The sequence below is a fragment of the Tenrec ecaudatus genome, chromosome 8, assembly GCF_050624435.1.
Source record: "Tenrec ecaudatus isolate mTenEca1 chromosome 8, mTenEca1.hap1, whole genome shotgun sequence".
Classification (NCBI taxonomy): Eukaryota; Metazoa; Chordata; class Mammalia; order Afrosoricida; family Tenrecidae; genus Tenrec; species Tenrec ecaudatus.
Window position 1 is genome coordinate 27842548 of NC_134537.1, and position 21269 is coordinate 27863816.

At 43.7% G+C, this 21269-nt stretch overlaps 1 non-coding gene and 1 pseudogene across 1 annotated transcript; both read right to left on the minus strand.

Moving 5' to 3' along the window:
* Nucleotides 1–4930: 4930 nt before the first annotated feature.
* LOC142454685 (cofilin-1 pseudogene) lies at nucleotides 4931–10015 on the minus strand (annotated as a pseudogene).
* LOC142455627 (U1 spliceosomal RNA) lies at nucleotides 6591–6751 on the minus strand. Its single transcript, XR_012785805.1, has one exon. It is a non-coding gene; the product is annotated as a U1 spliceosomal RNA (small nuclear RNA).
* Nucleotides 10016–21269: the final 11254 nt, after the last annotated feature.

Here is a 21269-nt window from a genome sequence, read left to right on the forward strand (position 1 = left end):
CTGTCTGATGTCTCCCTTCACCCACTTTTCTGTTGTCCGTCCCCAAGGGAGGAGGTTATATGTAGATCCATGTAATCAGTTCCCCTTTTCTACCCCCACCTTCCCTCCACCCTCCAGGTATCGCCACTCTCACCACTGTTCCTGAAGGGATCATCTGTCCTGGATTCCCTGTGTTTCCAGTTCCTGTCTGTACCAGTGTACATCCTTTGGTCTAGCCAGATTTGTAAAGTAGAATTCGGATCATGATATTGGGCAGGTGGGGGTGGGAGAGGAAGCATTTAAGGACTAGAAGAAAGTTATGTCATCGTTGCTACACTGCCCTGACTGGCTCATCTCCTCCCTGAGACGCTTCTGTAAGGAGATGTCCAGTTGCCAATAGATGGGCATTGGAACTCCACTCTGCACTCATCCTCATTTACAATGATATGATTTTTTTGTTCTTTGATGCTTGATACCTGATCCCTTTGACACCTTGTGATCACACAGGCTGGTGTGCTTCTTCCATGTGGGCTTTGTTGCTTCTGAGCTAGATGTCCATTTGTTTATCTTCAAGTCTTTTAAGATGCCAGATGCTATATCTTTTGGTAGTCGGACACCATCAGCTTTCTTCACCACATTTGCTTATGCACATATTTGTCATTTGATTCCTTGACTGCTGCTTCCATGGGCATTGCTCATTGGTCCTAGTAGAATGAGATCCTTGACAACTTCAGTTTCTTCCCAATTTATCATGATGTTGCTTGTTGGTCCAGTTATAAGAAATTTTGTTTTCTTTATATTCCGGTGTTATTCATATTGAAGGCTGTATAAACTTGTTGACATTCATCAGTAAGTGCTTCATATCATCCTCACTGTTGGCAAGCAAGGTTGTATAATACATCATGGGTTGTTAATGAATCTTCCTACAATCCTGATGTCTTCTTCTTCTTTTTTTTTTTTTGATGTCTTATTCTTCATACAGTCAATTGTCTCAGATTATTTGTTCAGCATACGTATTAAATAAGTAAGGAGAAACACAATCTTGCCACATGCCTTTTTCGGTTTCAAACCACACTCATAGTATCTTCTGTACCATCAACAGTGTCTTGAACCCTGTACAATTTTCATATGAGCACAATGAAATGTTTTTGAATTCCCATTCTTCAAAATGTTACCTATAATTTGTTGATGTTGTCAATATTTAATGCCATGGCATAATTGATAAAACACAAGTAAACAACTTCCTGAGGTTGTCTGCATTCAACCAAAATCCATCTGACATCAGCAATGTTAGCTTGTCACGCCTTCTGGATCTGGCTTGAGCGTGTAGCAGTTCCCTGTAGATATGTGGCGGCAGAGTTCTTTAACTATCTTCAGTTACGTAATGCAACCGAACTCACCTTTGCTGAAGACAATCACTCTTTAGCAGTATATAAAGGTATTCCTGTTTTAAAAAATTTGCATGGTATTTTATTTTAAGTAAGCGACCCAACAGAAAGGAGAAGTTATCAAACAATATCACTGATATTACATGCAAGTAAAATTTAATTGACCATTGTTAGTCTGAGTTGGCTAGAGAAACAAATCCAGAGACACTCATATATGTGCAAGAAAGAGCTTTATATCAAAGGGTAATTTTTTATGAAGAAAACATCCTAGTCCAGTCCAGATCAAGTCCATAAGTCTGATATTAGCCCATATGTCTGATACCAATCTATCAATTCCTCTTCAGACTCATGCAATGCATACAATGATGCCGAATGCAGGAAGATCACAGGCCAATGGGTGGAAAGCCTTGTGGATCCAGCAGCAGTACAAGCATCTCAGTGCTGGCAGGGTTCTCTGTGTGGCTCCTCCAACTCAAGGTACTAGTGTAGTTCCATGTGTCTTGTCAGCTGCAATGTCTCCCAGGGAGTCACCCTTGTCAGTAGAGGGTCTCCAAACGAGCGAGCATGTGTCCCGCCTCTAGAAAGCTATTTGCCTCCTTAGCGCCTCCAAATGAGGTCATCAAGCTGTGACCTGATTGTCAGGTTAGACTCCACCCCTTTACTCTAATGCTCTCAAATTGACAACAGATTAGTCTGATACTAGTCCATAAATATCTCTTCACACTGATGCAGCCACATGCAATGATGCAGAATGCATGAAGATCACAGGTTGATGGGTGAAAAGTCTTGTGGATCCACTGGTGGTGGAAGCATCTCCAGGGCTCTTGCAAGGCAAAGTGTGGCTCCACGTGGCTTGTTAACAGGATAGTGAAGCAGAGAGAAGGTCTCTTGCAGGTCTCAGCAAGTCTCAGTGTGGCTTGTCAACAGGAAGACAAAGCAGAGACAGGGAGGAAATTCCCAGAATCCTCATGAGAAGATCATGCCCCCAAGGAAGCCACATTAGGCTGTGATCTGATTGACAGGCTAGACCCCACCCCTTCACTCTTAATACCTTCAAGTTGACACAAGATTATGTAACGACTACAGTGATAATTAAGAGTCAGTTGCAGCTGGACTATATGAAGAAGCACGTGACACCAGGTTTGGAGGACACTTTGTTAGCCACCTGTGACATGCAGATGACACAACCTTGCTTGCTGGAAGTAAAAAGGACTTAAAGCACTTACTGATGAAGGTCAAAGAATACACTCTCTTTCTTTTAAAAAAATCATTTTATTGGGAGCTCATACAGCTCTTATGAAAATCCATACATATATATTGTGTCAAGCACATTTGTACATATGTTGCCATCATCGTTTTCAAAACATTTTCTTTCTACTTGAGCCTTTGATATCAGCTCCTCATTTTTCCCTCCCTCCTTCTCCCTCCCTCCCTTCTTCATGAACCCTTGATAATTTATAAATCATTCATTGTTATTTTTTTCACTTCTTTCACTGCCTGATGTCTCCCTTTACCCCCTTGTCTGTTGTCCATCCCCTGGGAGGGGGTTATAGTAGGTCATTATGATCAGTCTCCCCTTTCTCCCCCACCTTCTCCTTACCCTCCTAGTATGGCTACTCTCAATATTGGTCCCGAGGAGTTTATCTGTCCTGGATTCCCTGTGTTTCCAGCTCTTATCTGTACCCTGTACATGCTCTGGTCTAGCCAGATTTGTAAGGTAGAATTAAGGTCATGATAGACAGGGGGGGGGAGTGTCCCGACCCACAGGAACTTCAACGCGGACCCTGAGGAGGGAGTGGAAATTGGGGGGACAAGAGACACCAGAAATGGAGACAAGACAGTAGCCTGATCAAGTCTCATTTATTGAGTAAAAGACTACAGCTTATATAGGCCAGTAATGGGGGAAGCAAGCCACAGGTGTTTCCCTGAGAACAATGACCACAGAACAAACAGTTCCTGAGTGTGGAAAATTACAGAGCTCGGGCAATAAAGATCAAGACAATGGCCGGGCCTCATGGCTCCGGACAGGCAAGGTTATGGCCGACGCTCATGGCTCCGGACAGGGAAGCTTTAAAGAACCAGAGGGAAGCTGTATGTTTCATTGGTGCTATACTGCACCCTGACTGGCCCGTCTTCTCCCCCCGACCCTTCTGTGAGGGGATGTCCCTAATTGGACCCTTTTGACTTAGTTTCTGAGCAGCCCGCGGTGATCCAGGCTATGTGCTATGGATTACTGGAACTTTAGTCTCTGTTCTTTCGAGGCACACAGCATTCTTCCTAGGTCATACAGAACGACTCGATGTGGAAACCCCACTAAGGGAACTGGGCGTGGCCGCAAACTCGCCTGTAGCCCTTGGACTTACGGCTACACCTCCCAAGGGCACAGGACTGACAGGTGTTCACTTTGGCTCACCTTTCTTACTTGGAGGGTGCCCAATGAATGGTAGCCCAGCACTACAATCTCATTACTATTTTCATGTTCTCTCGCTTCATTATGGCTTGAATTAACCTGATAAGCATGAACTTGCAGTCATGAATGTATGTTATCAGATTTGACCTATCACTACCCCCCATTGTTTATGTAAATAGTGCCCACTCACTTAAGAGTTGAATCTATGCAAGTCAACAATTCATGTATTTCCCTTCATAACTGGCCTATACTCATTTAACTTCATTTTCTCAACAGTGTTTTAAATTAATGACACTATCAATGCGTAGTGGTTATTCATGGGGCTGCTAACTACACGGTCAGCATTGAAACCAATAGCCTGCTCTGCAAGGGAGGGATGAGGCTTTCCACTCATGCGAAGATTTGCAGACTCAGAGACTAGCCTGCCCTATAGGCCGATATGAGCCAATATTGACTTGATTGCAGTAGAAGCGATGTCCTAAGGGGATGATTGATAATGTTCTCTAACATAACATGACAATGCTATCTCTAAAGGTGAACCAGAGAGATAGATGAACCATAGATCTATGAATGGATTTTGGGCTCCCCCTTAATTCTAGCCCCAATCTCAGAACAATTCGTTCTTATAACATAGTCCTGCTTGATGCTTGTCCTCCTGAAGAGATCACTGGAGATATGGGCGATCTAGCAAAGTGTGATGAAGAAACTAGATGATGCCCCGCTATCAGAAAGAATGGCGTCTGGGGTCCTAAAGACTTGCTTTCAGAGTAATCGAACCATCTAGTAGCTGGTTCCCTCCGAAGTTTCCCTCAGGATAGCTGGCGCTCTCGCAGGAAACCCCACGCAGTTTTATCCGGTAAAGCGAATGATTAGAGGTCTTGGGGCCGAAACGATCTCAACCTATTCTCAAACTTTAAATGGGTAAGAAGCCCGGCTCGCTGGCGTGGAGCCGGGCGTGGAATGCGAGTGCCTAGTGGGCCACTTTTGGTAAGCAGAACTGGCGCTGCGGGATGAACCGAACGCCGGGTTAAGGCGCCCGATGCCGACGCTCATCAGACCCCAGAAAAGGTGTTGGTTGATATAGACAGCAGGACGGTGGCCATGGAAGTCGGAATCCGCTAAGGAGTGTGTAACAACTCACCTGCCGAATCAACTAGCCCTGAAAATGGATGGCGCTGGAGCGTCGGGCCCATACCCGGCCGTCGCCGGCAGTCGGGACGCGCGCGAGAGGGAAGGGAGCCGCGAAGAAAACGCCCGGTCCCCGGGAAGATTCCTCCGCGGACGCTACACCGTGACGAGTAGGAGGGCCGCTGCGGTGAGCCTTGAAGCCTAGGGCACGGGCCCGGGTGGAGCCGCCGCAGGTGCAGATCTTGGTGGTAGTAGCAAAAAAAAAAAGACTTGCTTTCAAACAAGCAGCCATCTAAGTGAGGAGTCAACTAGGTCCACGTGGATTAGCCCCCAGCTTGGGTAGTTCAAGGATTATAAATAATATACCATATCTACTCGAGTAAAAGCTGACCCGAATATCAGCCAAGGCACCTAATTTACAACAAAAATTGCATTAAATAGGTGCTGAAAAACTTGGCTTATGCACGAGTATATACGGTAATCCAAATCCAAACGAGGGAATGGTCTCAGAGCTTAAACTGTGAACACCTGGATTACAGAAAGCTGTGGGTGACAGGGGAAGCCCCAAATCCACTTGTAGGGTCTACACAAGGATTAAGCTTCCAGTGACTCCCCTCTGGTCCTGGTTGAGGAATGTGGATAGACTGGTATCAGACAGAGAACATTGTAAGGCTGATTATGGCCGACATAGTTAGGTGAAACTGTATTATCTCATCATTCGATTTCCCTTTTGACACATTTGAAAGCTGTCTCAGTTAAAAAAAAAAAAAAGGGTGAAGGGGAAATACACATGGACTCCTGTGTGAATCCCCTCTGATCATGGGCCAGGGGTGTGGATAACCTGGCTAGCATGTGGAACGCATTGGAAAGTGGTTTGCTGCAGATGCAGTAGGTTAAGATTTAGTACCCTATCATTTGATCTCCCTATGTTCCATTAAAATTTGTTCTGGTTTTGAATATTTCCTTCTCCTTTTCTGAATGAGGTTTTTAATCTGTTTTATTTTCTTATTGTTATTTTTTGTTTTTCTCTTTTAACATTTTTCCGTAAATGGAATTCTTATTAGATAAATTTATAGAGACAGTAATTGGATTAATGGTTCTTTGGGGGTTTGGCAGGGGAGATTGCGGGGAAATGGGGGACTAATAATGATGAATACAAGAATGAAGATTCTTGCACAACTCTCCTTGGTGCAATTTAACTATTGAATTCTATGACATGTGAATTCTCTGCCAATAAAGCTGTTGGCAGTTACCTTTATGAGTAAGATTGGCTTTATAAGATGAGGTGGAAAGTGATATTTTCTGAAAGAGAGTATGTAAGTTTGTATTCTTTCTTCTATATAAGCTTATGCAATGAAACCCTCTGGGACTGGCATTTCATTTTCTGTAAAGCTTTTAACTACAAGTTCATTACTGTCCTTTTCATGTCTGTGGTGCCTATAATGATCCTCTTTCACTTCTGATATTCGGAATGTGAGAGTTTGCTCTCTTTTGTCTTGGTCAGTCTGACCGGGAGCTTGTCAGTTTTGCTGAGCTTTAAACAGAATAAAACAAAACAAAAACAGCCTTTTGGTTTCCTTAACCTTCTCCCTTGTCTTCCTGTTAAATTTCCCTGTCCCTCTTTACTATACACTTTCCCCCTGATTTTATCTTTACCCACTTGCTTCTTCTTTTCTTTTTTAGATAGGGGATGCACATAAACGTTGTCCCCCACTACCACTAATTACCCAGTTGAGTTTCCCAAGTCTGGGGACTTGACAGGGTTGGCACATCTGCAGTGAAGTTAATGTCTTGTCCTGGGGAAATCACCTTCATGATCAGAGTATCTCCCCTGTCAGGTAAGTATATCCCCTAGTTTCTTAAGATGGAAGCTTAGCTTTTATTTGGGTTCATTGTTTTTTTAAAGATATAGCGTCTGGGTCTTAAAGGCTTGCAGGTAAACAAGCAGCCATCTAGCTCAGAAGCATCAAACCCCCCTGGAAGAAGCACACCAGCCTGTGTGACCACGAGGTGTCGAAGGGATCAGGTATCAGGCATCATCAGAATAAAAAAATCATATCATTGTAAATGAGGGTGAGTGCAGAGTGGAGACCCAAAACCCACCTGTGGCAACTGGACACCCCCTTACACGGGTAATGGGGAGATGACAAGCCAGTTAGGGAGCAGTGTAGCAATGATGAAACATGCAACTTTCCTCTAGTTCTTAAATGCTTCCCCCCCCCCCCACTATCATGATCCCAATTCTACCTTACAAATCTGGCTAGACCAGAGGATGTACATTGGTACAGATAGAAACTGGAAACACAGGGAATCTAGGGCGGATGACCCCTTCAGGACCAGTGGTGAGAGTGGCAATGCCTGGAGGGTGGAGGGAAAGTGGAGTAGAAAGAGGAACTGATTACAAGGATCTACATATAGCCTCCTCCCTGGGGGATGGACAACAGAAAAGTGGGTGAAGGGAGACATTGGACTGGGTAAGATATGACAAAATAATAGTTTATAAATTATCAAGTGTTCATGAGGGAGGAGGGAGGAGGGAATGGGGAGGGAGTGGGAAAATGAGGAGCTGATATTAAGGGTTCAACTAGAAAGCAACTGTCTTGAGAATGATGATGGCAGCAAATGTACAAATGTGCTTGACACTGTGGATGCATGTGTGGATTGTGATGAGTTGTATGAGCCCCCAATAAAATGATTAAAAAATTATGAACATTTAATACTATAAACCTCACTCTACACATGGCTTTAGCCCTAACTCAAAAACGTTTACATGTTGTATTTTTACTTTTGTTCAGTCCAATGGTGTAGTGGTTACACGTGCTGTGATCTGCATAGTTGGCAGTTCGAAACCACCATCAGCTTGATGGGGGAAAGACTGGGCTTTCTACTCCTCTAAAAAGTTACGGTCTCACCAGGTATTAGGCACCAGAAGACCCCAAAACAAACAAATATATTGATGCCAATGATGGAGTCAGAGAGGAGACCCAAAGCCTATCTGTAGACAATTGGACATTCCCTCACAGAAGGGTCACAAGGAAGGATGAATCAGCCAAAGTGCACCACGGCACTGACGAGACGAAACACACAACATTCCCCTAGTTCTTTAATGCTCACCCCCCCACCTCCCCACTATCATGACCCCAGTTCTACCTTACAAATCTGGCTAGACTGGAGTATGTATACTGGTACAGAGAAGAGCTCTTGACACATGGAATCCAGGACAGAGAACCCCCTCGGGAACAGTAATGGGAGTAGAGATGCCAAGAGGGGAGGGGGAAGCTGGGGGGAAAAGGGGGAGAAATGGGGAACCTACTACAACGACCAACATATAACACATTCCCCCCCCAGGGGGACAGACAACAGAAACGTGGGTGAAGGGAGACTGGACAGTGTACGATATGAAAATGATAATAATTTATAATTTATCAGGAGTCCATGCATGTGGGAGGGCGGAGGAGGGAGGGAAAAAAGAGGAGCTGATAGCAAGGGCTCAAGCAGAAAGAAAATGCTTTGAAAATGATCATGGCAACATGTGTACAACTATGTTTAATACAATTGATGTATGGGTTGTTAGAAAAGCTGTGAGAGCCCCTAGTAAAAAGATTTATTAATAATAATAAAAAGTTACAGTCTTGGAAACCCACAGGGGCTCACTATGAGTCAGCATTGCCTCAATGTAAGTGAGCTTTGTTCAGTTCAAAATACTATGAAACTTTCCCAAAGACTTCTCATTGACTCATGATTATTTACGAGCATGTTGTTTGGTTTCCTAGATTTTGAAGATTTGCAGTGTCTTTAATGCATTTCTACTTTAATTCCTTTATGGTCACAGAGAGTCCTTTGTATGATTTCAGCTCTTTTATAGTTGTAATGTTTTGTGGCTGTAATTTTGAGTTATATGTCCTCGTTGACTTCTTGTTTATTCTGTTGATTGCTGAGAGTGTTCTACTGAAGCTTCAAACTGTAATTGTGGATTTGTCCGTTTCCTCTTTCAAGTCTATCAGTTTCTGCTTCATTTATTTTGAAATCTTGTTGTTGGAAAGATTCAGATTATCGTTTGGTCTTATAAGAAGATAGCTACGCTGGCTTCCTTTTGGCTGTGCTTGCAGGGAACATTTTTTTTAATTGTCGTATTTATTTTTTTAATTGAAGGTTCCTTGTTAGCCCAAACAAGTGGCTGTCCATGACCAAAGGGTTGGGGGGCAGGGGGAGGCTCATCACACAGCACTGAATGAACAAGGACAGACTCACCACTGCAGTTAGAAGTTGGCAGCCTGGAAAGGAGGGAGGAGAGATGGGAGTGGTTGTTAAAAAAAATACAGCCCCTTCTCAACTGTGGTGGTGGGGGGGGGGCTGCGGGAGAGGGTAGAGAGAGGAACTTGGTCTGTTTCAACAGAGGAATCAAAGATCAGAATCCATTTGGGAAGGCCAGAGCTGTGGGAGGAGGGAGGAAGGTTGGTCCAGGGGGTGGGGGAGGAGCTGTTTGGCAATTGGGGCAAAGGGATTGCCCTCCCCCTGCTGGGGTCCCCCCAGCCTCTCCGGTTTGGCAGGAAGCGGGCAGCCTGCAGCCCCCTGCAGGCATGTCTGGGGTTGCCGGTGTAACTCCTGGCAGAGTGGAGGGGGCTCACAAGGCTTGTCCTCCAGGGACATGAGGGCGCTGCCCCAGCTTCTCGGCCAGCGTGCAGCGGTCCTTAACCTCCTCGTAGCAGCTTGCTTGTGATTCGTGTTTGATTCCCGCCAGCTTCTTCTTGATGGTATCCTTGGAGCTAGTGGCGATCATTTTGCTCTTAAGGGGTGCACACTCGGGGGCCCAAAAGATGAACACCAGGTCCTTCTCCTTGCTCTCCTTGGTCTCGTAGGTGGCATCGCTCGGAACGTAGCGGCAGTCCTTGTCAGGCAGCATTTTGACACAGGTGGGGAAGGGGTCGTCCACAGCCTGGCCCACATCCCCAACCAGGATCTCCTGGCTCTCTTCCAGGATGATGTTCTTCTCCTGGCTCTCCTCCAGGATGATGTTCTTCTTGTCCTCGCGCAGGCAGAAGAGCACAGCCTGCTTGCGCTTCTTGACCTCCTCCGGTGTCGGGGATTTGCGCACCTTCATGTCACTGAACACCTTGAAAAACAAAACTACCTGCACAGGTCCGGCAGTGCTTCATTCTACATTATACACAGAGTCATGATGCGTTGAAACCAACAGCACCTAACAACATCATTTTATTTAATATAAATATTTTGCACATAACACAGAATTGTGGTTTGTTTTTCAATCTCACAATCTCTGTATTTTTAAAAATCATTTTATTGGGGGCTCATCCAACTCTTATCACAATCCACGCATCAATTGAATCAGGCGTGTGTGTGCATATGTTGCCCTCCTTCTCTTCTAGACATTCACTTTCTATGGAGACCTCGGTACCAGCTCTTTTTTTCCCCTCACCCCTCCCCGCCCAACAATGTCTGTATTTTAATGGGTGTGTTTAAACGACTTAGATTATAGTTATTGTGTATTTGGATTTTAATCTACCATTTTACTTGTTTTCTCTATATCTTTCTTACATTTTGTTGTCCTAGTTTCCCCTTTCTTCCCTTGTTTTGGTTGGGTAAAATATTGTGAGGTTTTTAGATTTCTCAGGAGGTTTTTAGCCATTTTCCTCTGCATAGTTTTGTCTGTGTGCTTGTAGTAGTTGCTCTATGGATTATAATATGAATAGTTAGTGCTTGACAATGCTGTGAGAACTGATGCGTGACTATTTCAAGTGAGATGGAGAAACACTGCCAACATCTAAGTCTCTTCTTCCTCTGCTGTGTATGGTTTAGTTTTCATATGCATTGTGTTTACAGCTATTGGTTACCTCACCAGACAATGTACTATTTGTACCTGTTCTTGTGACTTAAAAAATTATCGTGAATTAGATAAAAGTTTATAAAGCCAAAATAACGATGTATAAACTACCAAGGGCACATGAGGGAGGGGGGAAAGGGGAGGTAGGGGAAAAAAAAGAGGACCTGATGCAAGGGGCTTAAGTGGAGAGCAAATGCTTTGAGAATGATTGGGGCAGGGAATGTATGGATGTGTTTTATACAATTGATGTATGTATATGTGTGGATTGTGATAAGAGTTGTATGAGTCCCTAATAAAATGTAAAAAAAGAAAAGAGGAGAAAAAAATGATTAGGGCAGAGAATGTACGGATGTGCTTTATACAATTGATGTATGTATATGTATGGACTGTGATAAGAGTTGTATGAGCCCCTAGTAAATTATTTTTTAAAAAGTTTATAAAGCAGATCCTACTTTTACATTCAACAACTCATACAATTATGATTCCACTCATCCACTGCAATCCCTTCAATGTCACCTTACTTATCTCACTTGCTCCCTGTGTCTTATCTTCCCATGCCTCTTTTTCCCTAACCCGCTGGACTTTGTTCTTGGGTAAATGCTGCCTTTTAGATCTTAAATGGCTGAATATTCTAATGTGGAATTAAATTCAGTTCCTGACCTGAAGAATTAAGAGCCATAGTCTGGGGTCTCACCAAACTCTAATCTACCGGTTAGGTTGCTTCTTCTGTGATTTTGAGTTTGTCCCACATTTTCCCCACCCTCAAGAACCTTCTGATGTGATTCTTTCAGACCAGTTGACAACGGTCGCCAGGCACCGTCTGTTCTTCTGGCCTCAGGGTGGTAGAGATTCATGTTTGTATGGTCCATTAGTCCACATGACGAATTATTTCCATGTATTTTATGATGTCCATAGCTGTTCTTTGCATTCAATAGGGAGACACCAATCACTGTACTTTAGAGGGCTACTTATGAGCCATTATCCCAGGCATTACTCACTAAAGTAGATGCTGAATAGATGCTCCTAAATTTGGTCTACAGCTCCCTTGGCACACACAAAATACCCCCAAAACTAGAGCCCACTGGCAAGTAAAAATTTTTGAGTGATAGCCCATAATCCACAATAAAATATAGGTATCTGCTTCCTCAATCCCTCTGGATAATTCCAATGCCCCCAGCGGGCGGTCTCCTCCACTTTGGGAAACAGTCATGTAGAACATTGTCTTATGAAATGCATTATGCCAATTGACCTTGGTGTTCCCCAGGAATACGGTCCAGATCCTGCAGGCTCAGCCACTCGTTCCTTCAAAGCGTCTAGTTACGTCTAAGAAGTTTTCATAACTTTGTCCCCAGTTTGTTCCACCATATTCATGGATGTACTTGCAGCAAAAGTAAAATTTAAAAAATTTCAAACATCATGCATATTTTGAAAAGAAGAGAAAAAATTACTGAATTATATTTACCCAGGTTTACTATTTCTAATGTGTTTTTTTCTGGTCTGGAAGTTCTACGATTTCATCTAGTACCAATTCCATTCAACTCCAAGAACTTCCTGTAACATGCTTGAAGAACAGGTGTGCAAGCAGACCTGGGTTCTCCTTCACAGGGGAATGCCTGTATTTCACCCTGCCCTGACCGTTATCCTAAGTTGACAGCACAATGTATTGTTTGGTTCTGGTGCCTTCTGACCTGCATGGTTTCTGATAGGATGTCTATAGTTATTTCAATCACTATTGTCCTCTTTGTAGAGCATTATTTTTATGTAGCAGCTTTGGAGATTTTTACTTTAAATCTAAAATCTCCATTTTAAAAAAGTTTGTATCTTCCATTTCTCTGCTTAGACTTTGTAATTTTTCAGTTGATTTCCGGGGTGTTTGCACTCACTTGTTGAAGCATGGCTATAATAACTCACTGTCTTCCAGTTAACTCTGACTCAGAGAGACCCTGGAGGATGGACTAGATCTGCCCCTGTGGCTTTCAGAAATGTCATTCTTCATGGGAGTAGAAAGCCTTATCTTTCCACAGTGGAGTGGCTGCTGGTTTCAAACTGCTGACCTTGTGGTTTGCAGTGTAACATATAACCTACTACATCAATAGCTGCTTGAAATTGTTTCTCTTATGTCATCTGGCCATCTCAGTTATGTATTGCATCACAGCCATTTGGGACTTTATATTATTAGACCTTTTGTCTTTGTTAAACCTATCAGAAACATTGTTGGGTTATTTTCTGTTTGTTTTTCAAGCAAGAAATCAACCCGATTAGGTTCAGGTTACAACTTTCAACCCATCTTTGTGGTTTCAATGTTATTAATATTTTAAAGTCTTTAAGTGATATTTGAGTCTATTTTTTCATATATACCACCCAGGGACTAGACTGAGACCTGGGCAGTGATCTACTCCATCGTTCATTCCTCAAGGTTTACAATAAGTTACTGAGGGTCAGATCCATGTGTGCCAAGCTCAGGACTAAGCCAAGGAGTTTATACAGATCTTGATGGGATCCTTTTGTTAGTATTGTCTGTTTTAAATCGGGTTGCCTAGAGAAGCCAAACCAGGGATGCTTATTATCTATAGCTAGACAACTATCTAGAGATATCTGCAGCTATCTAGACAACAAGAAGAGAAAAATGTATATTAAGAAAATGGCTCACACTGAGTATAGAAGTGGGCACATCTGAGTCCAGGCAAGGTCTACTTCCTGAGTCAGGTGTTAAGCTAGAGGCTTCTCTTGACTTACATAGATGCAGAGGCCTATGAACCCAAGTTTGGCAGGGAGGTCATAGGCTGGTAGCTTCAGAGGTTGATGAATAGAAGGTCAGTGGGTCAGGTTTGTGACTGCAGAGACAGATGAATCCAAGGTTGGCAGGTCAGATGCCAGGCCTCTGACTACTCCCAGGAAGAGTGGGCAGTATGGCAGGCCACTGGCTCAAGTCCAGAGAACTAAAGGCTGATGAACCAGATAGCTGGCTCCAGACCCAGCAACATGTAAATAAACTGTTCCACATCGTTCACTTAGAGAGGACATGGGCCACACACCTGAGGAAACTTACTTGTGATTGCATCAGGGCTGTGGCCCAAGTAGTATTGCATTCTACTCCAGTCTTATGACAACAGACTGGCTGTTCACAGAAGAGCCCTTTGTGGAGCTGATTACATCATTAGGTCATATCATGAGAGATAATTGTATCTTAACTGCCAAACGACTGAGAATACTGGCCAGGCTGAGTTGACAAATGCTGACTCCCACTCTCCACAGTCTTCCCACAGTTCCTAACTCTCAGGGTACCCTCTTGCTAGTCACTTGGATATGAAACTGATGATTCATTCTACTCAGATGGCCTTGCATTTCCCGTTACTGGGTTTTCCCTCTGGAACGGATGAATGTGAGGATATATGCATATAAATACGTATATACCCACCTTGTCCGCTTCCACCTCCCCATACTCCCACCCTCCTTCCCCCATATATACTTTGCAGACCATAGTTCAGATTTCACCACACCCGTTGTAGGATTGAAGCTTTAGGACTGGGATTGGCCTGACATGTTGAGCATGAGAAAAAGAGAAAGAGAAAAAAGGGAGGGAGGGAGGGGAAAGGAAAGAAAGAAGACAAAATCGCTGTCTGGATTCAAGAGCTTCTGATTTCCATTCCTTGACCCAGAAAGCCCGGATTCTCCTAGACTTGTCCTGCTGCACAGCTCTGGGATCTGGGCTCTCGACTCAAGGCTGGGAGATACAAGAGGATGAGGAACTCAAGGAAATCTATTGCTAGATCAGTAATGCCTTGAGTCTGGCTTTCTTCCCTGCTTTGCTGCTATGGGTCACTTGTCAGTCCTCGGACGGTGGCTGCTGCTGTGGTTGCGTTCAAAAAGCTGGGTGTGTGTTGATTTACTCCATCTTAACCACGACCCAAAGTTCCCTATGTTCTTTGGGGAGCTTTTTATATTTTACATCTTGGATCCATTTTTGCATTGTAGAGGTAAATGTCAAGATCTATATTGATAGACAACTATTTTATCTATATTGATAGACTATTTGTTGAAAAGACTTCGTTTTCCATTAAATTCCTTTGGTCCTCGATTTAAAAAAAAATCAGTTGACCATATACAAGTGAATTTGTTTCTGGATATATTCTCTCCTCCTGTCCTTCTGATTTATTCTTATGTCAATTAGCACACTTTCTTTTTTTTTTTTTCCTTTTTTTTAAAATTTTAACAATTTATTAGGGGTTCATACAATTCTTATCACAGTTCATACATATACATACATCAATTGTATAAAGCACATCTGTACAGTCTTTGCCCTAATCATTTTTTTCTCCTTTTCTTTTTTTACATTTTATTAGGGACTCATACAACTCTTATCACCACCCATACATATACATACATCAATTGTATAAAGCACATCCATACATTCCCTGCCCCAATCATTCTCAAGGCATTTGCTCTCCACTTAAGCCCCTTGCATCAGGTCCTCTTTTTTTTCCCCTCCCTCCCTCATGTGCCCTTGGTAATTTATACCTCGTTATTTAATTAGCACACTTTCATGGCTACCTTTCTAGTCAATCTTGAAATCAGAAATTATATGTCCTCCAACTTGGCTATTTTTAATGAAAATTATTTGAGCTATTCTAGGCCCTTTCTATTTCTAAATTAAAATTTAAACTATGATTTCAATTTATCCCAATAACCAAAACCCGTTTGAGGAGAATTGCTCGTTTAAGAACATCGAGTCTTGTCACCCATGCACACGGCCAGTCTTTCTGTCTGTTTAGCACCACTTGACTTCGACGGCAGTGCTTAGTACATGTCAGTGGAAAGGTCTGTGCAGCCGGAAAAAAAACCCCAAACTTTAGTCTTTTATGATTTGGATGCTATTGTATGTGAATTAGCCTTGTTTCCTAAAACTTCCTGGATTCATTTATTAAATCTAATCATTTTTAACACTCTCTGGTGTTTTCTATTGATGCATCTATGCCTGGAGTCAAGATTCTACTTTCCACAATATTTATGATCTTTCCTGGGTCGATTGCACCTTCAGTAAGATATTGAACAAGAAAAAATGACAGAGGAAATTTTTGCCTTGATCCTGATCTTAGCAGAAAAGCATTCAGCCTTTCCCATTATAATATGAATTGCGGTTTTTTTTTTTTTTAAAAAGATATCCTTCATCAAATTAAAGAACTGTCCCTACTATATTCCTCCTGGAATACTGCTAGTGAGACTGTAAACCAGCACAGCCACTGGGGAAAGCAGAATGGCACCTGCTCAAGAGAGTGGGATTAGAAATCCCATAGGACCCAGTCTTAAATGCCCATTTGTAGAAGAAGGGGTAAATTAACTTGAATACATACACCCAATGGAATAGTAAGCAAAGTTGGCATGGATGGATTTGGAGGGCACTGTGATGAATACATTGTCCTGGTGGCTATTACTGTTAGGTGCCAGCAAGTTGGCTCTGACCCATAGGGACCCTTTGTAGCACAGAAGGTAACACGATGCGGCGCAGCACCAGCCTCACTGTTGTTGCAGCCACTGTGGGAATCCCTTTCCCGGGGGTCTTCCTCTTCTTCACTGCCCTTCTGTTTTACCAAGCACGATGTTCCTCTCCAGGGCCTGGGTCTCCTGATCAATGCCCCGATTACGTGAGATGAAGTCTCACTTCCGTGCATCTAAGGCTGTCCTTCCTAGACAGATTTGTTGGTCCTTTTGGCAGTCCATGGTACTTTCAATGGTCTTCGCCAGCAACATAATTCTTCTGCATCGATTCTTCTTCAGTCTTCCTTAGTCAATGTCCAACTTTCACATACACAGGAAGTTACTGAAAATGCCATGGTTTGCGGGAGGATGGAGGGAAGGTGAGGAAGAAAGGGGAAACAGATTCCAGGGATCTACAACCTACTTCCTGGGGGACGGACAGCAGAGAAATGGGTGAAGGGAGACGTCGGACGGCGTAAGATATGACAAAATAATAATAATTTATAAATTATCAAGGGTTCATAGGGGAGGAGCGGGGAGGAAGGGAAGAAATGAGGAGCTGATACCAAAGGCTCAAGTAGAAAGCAAATGTTTTGAGAATGTTGATGGCAACATATGTACAAATGTGCTTGACACAATGGATGGATGTATGGATTGTGATAAGAGTTGTACGAGCCCCCAATAAAATGATTTTTAAAAAAGAAATGTCACGGTTTGAATCAGGTACACCTTAGCCCTCAATGTAATATATTTGCACAACACTTTAAGGAGATCTTGTGCAGATTTACCCCTGCAGTGCATCTTTTGACCTCTTGACTGCTGCTTCCATGAGCATTGGTTGTGGATCCAAGCAAGACGAAATCCTTGACAACCTCAGTCCTTTCCCCACTTATTGTGATGTTATGGGCTGATCTAGCTGTGCGAGTTGAGGTCTTCTTTTTGCTGAGCTCAATCCATACTGAAGGCTGCAGCCCTTGACCTTTGGCAGTGCCTCATGTCCTCATTTGCAGCAAACAAGGCTCTGTCATCTGCATCCTGCAGGTTGTTCATAAGCCTTCCAATGCTCCATTCTGCTTGATATGTCTATCTTCCCTAATTATTTGCTCAGCATATAGATTGAGTATGCACAGTGAGGGGATGCTTATTCTCACACACACCTTTCCTGATTTTAAACCACGCGGGATTCCTTTCATATCGAAATCTTGTTGAGAATGAATGCACCACTCTTCCTGAATCTGAAATTCCCGGCACAGGAAACCATATGCTTTTCTGATTCAAAACGGCCAGTGGCAGTCCATTAATCTCACTCATGCCCAGGATGTCGGTCTTCATGTGTCCCACTTCCTTTCTGAAAACATTCTATTGTACCAGATTCCTATTTGGTACATGCCAAGTTCCAGTTATTAAGTGATGTTTGCACCTGTTTTTCTGTTTTGTTTTTCCTTGAGTCATGCTCTGGCAGCCAATGGAGGTCCTGGAGACTTTACTCCCACGGGATTGACTCCATCCACTCATTATGGGCAACTCTCTTTTCAGATGGCAGTTCTTCCTCAGTCATATTTTGAGTGCAAATGGACCTAAGAGGCCATCTTTTGGCACTAAATCTGACAATGTTCTGCTGAGAGTCAGGAGGTTGTGAGTACCGGACAATGACGTCATGCTGTCCATCACGTTGTACCAGACAATGACGTCATGCTGTCCATCAGGTTGTCAGTACCGGACAATGGCACCATGCTGTCCATCAGGTTGTCAGTGACTAATTCCTCTGAGTGGATAGTCGATTCCTTCTTCAATCTGTTCTCAGTCTGGAAGCTCTATCGAAACCTGTACCCTAGCTTCCAGCATCACAACCACACACAAGCCAAACGGAGGAGCACGGTGAGTGAAGTTAGTCTGCCACAGAAGGACAACTATAGTATGTGAACCCAAGTGCAGCAGACGGTGATGTTGCTGGAGCTGGCAGGGGAAAGGAGGCCAGGGGAAATCAATGGCTGGAGGGCAGACAGGTGTTCACTAGGGTGAAGGGAAGATCATACCCTACAAGAGAAAAATGGGCAAGACCAAAATGCCAATAGGGCAAGCCATTGGGAGGTGTGATCAATTATTGAGTGCAAAAATGATGATGGGGGGGATGTTAAAAATGATGATCTAATCTGTACACACCACCAATTCACAATAAGAGTTAGAAAGAAACATGAAAGAGAAAGGAAGGGAGATCAGGGATCATCAGGAGGGAGAAGCGGTCACTATGTTGAGTTGATTGGAGACCGAGTCTGGGTCTTCTGCAACCTAGATATCAAGAGGGGATTAAGATGCAAAAGAAAGGTATTAGGTGGCATGCCTTCAAAGAAAAATGTAGAAGAAACTAGAGGCGGTGGGAGAGCCCCCCGGGAGAGTCCCCGATGGAGGTGAGTTCTGAGGATTCCTTGAAAAGTCATGTATAAGAGTTGTATGAGCCCCTTAATAAAATGTTTTTAAAAAAGTCAAAAGTCAGCTCTCAGAGGAGTACATCTAGGAATAGACCTGCCCTACTATCCCAGTCACTGCCCTCCCCTCCTTTCCCATAGGATTTCATTTAAAATAAAATGTTTTATTAAAAGATCATTTTATTGGGGGACCTCTTAAAACTTATTACAATCCATACATCAATTGTATCAGGCATATTTACATATATGTGGCCATCATTCTTTTCTAGACATTTATTTTCTATTGAGCCCTTGGTATCAGCTTTTTTACCCTCCCTCCTCCTTGCACCCACCCTCGTGGTCCCTTGATAGGTTATAAATTATTTTTATCTCAACCGACCGCTGTCTCCCTTCCCCCATGGTTTCTGTTGTTCTTCCCCCTGGAGGAGTGTGTGTGTGAGACTCTATGTTGATCATTGTGATCAGTTCCCCCTTCCTCCCCTCCTCCCCCCTACCCTTCTGGTATCACTATTCCTGTTCCTGGATTCCATGTGTCCTGGGCTCTTATTTCTTATCTATCCCTGCATACATGCCTCATCCGAAGTGAGGCAGGATTGGAGTCATGGTTGTGGGGGGTGAGGAAGCCTTAATGAACCAAAGGAGTATTGTGTATTTCATGGGTGCTTCACTGCTCCCTGGTTGACTCACCCCGTGGGGGAATGTCCCATTGTCTACAGATGAGCTTTGGGTCTCTGCTCCGACCACCCCTCGTTCTCAATATGCTTTTCTGATCTCATTTTTCTGTACAGCCCTGCACCTTTCCCTAGCTCCAGGTGTGCTGACTGGTTGATTTTTAAAAACCCTTAATCAGTGCACTCATCAGGTGACAGATGATGGTTTGGGAGTGTGGGCCCCAGCCATGTGAAAATTAAGGAAAAGACTTGCTTCCAGGATTAAAGAAATGCCGTGGTTGCTGTGTGGATCCCAGCTCACAGGGGCCTGGGAGGACAGTGGGGCTCACCTTTCCGAATGCCGCGGACCTTTCAGACAGTGCCGCATGCTGCGGGGACCCCAACCACCAGATTATTTTCGTTGCTACTTCATCACTGTCATTTTGCTAGTTATGAATCATTATGTAAATATCTAGTATGCAGGATGTATTTTCATTTCTACAAATTGAACATCGCAAAAACAATATTAATTCTATATTGTGAAATATTTATTTCTAATGACAAACACATGAAATTTTGTCTTGAAGCAGGGTGTAGCATGGGTAAGTCTTCACAGTGGGTACTCATAGGCAGGTGTATCCACATGTGGGCGGACCCTCCTGGAGATGGATAGAGGACCGGTGTCTCGGTTCCTAAGACCATCGGAAATATGTGTTTTCTGGTGGTCTTAGGCAACCCGTGAAAGGAGTTTGACTCACAAAGGGGTAGCGACCCATAGGTTGAGAACCACTGCTGTAGGCCAAAGTAAAACTGTTTCCATTGGTTTCCAAGACTAAATCTACGAGGAACTAGACTGCTGCATCTTTAAAAAACAAAAAACACTTTTATTGGGGGCTCTTGCATCTTATCACAACCCATACATTCATCCAGTATGTCAAGCACATTTGCTGCCATCATTTTCAAAGCATCCTCTTCCCACTTGAGCCCGCTATCAGCTCCCCATTCCCCCATCCTCCCTCATGAACCCTTGATAAATTATATTTTTGTCCCTATCTTACATGATCGTCCTTTGCTCCTCACACTCTTTTCCGTATTCGTCCCGAGAGGGGGTTCTATTAATCCTTGTGATCCATTCCTCCCTTCCTCCCCCCACCCTCCCCTAATCCTCCTGGTATCTCTACTCTCCTTGGTGGCCCTGAGGGGTTTATCTGTCCTGGATTCCATATTGCGGGCTCTTCTCTGTAGCAGTGTGCATGCTCTGGTCTAATCCAATTTGTAAGGTAGAACTGAGGTCATGATAGTGCGGGGAAGGAAGCACCAAGACTAGAGGAAACGTGTTTCATCGGTGCTGTACTGCACCCTGACTGGCTCATCTCTTCCCTGGGAACCGTCTGTGAGGGGATGTCCCATTGTCTACAGATGGGCATTGGGTCTCCACTCCATGTCCCCCACCCATTCATCTTGGTATGGTTTGTTTTAGATACCTGAAACCTGAGACTGCTGCATCTCGATCCTGTGGAGTGGCTGGTGGATCAGAACCGACCAGAGCTTAAGCACGGCGCCACCAGGACTCCTCTCAGGGGAGCGCTTTGGCACACACTCTCTCCGGATGTAAATCAAGAAGTCTATTGCCTCAACTTCTAAGTGATATCTTTCCTGGGGATAAAAATGTTGAAGATGGCCAAGAAATGGAGAAAACCTGGCTCCTGGAGGATGTCACGAAGCATCCGAATTAACCAAACTTGGTGCCTGCTCTTTATTTGAATTTCTTGTCTTATGGGATAAGTAAGGCCTTCATTATTTAAGCTAAAGAAAAAAAATGACCCTGGGCTGTGGGAGAATAAACAAATGTGTCTTGGAAGCTGCACTGTGGACCTGTTTCTCAGGAGACCAGTCCCTGGAAGAGGACACCATAGTGGATAAAGTAGACTGGGCAGTAGAAGAGAGGAAGCCCCTCAGGGAGCCGGATCG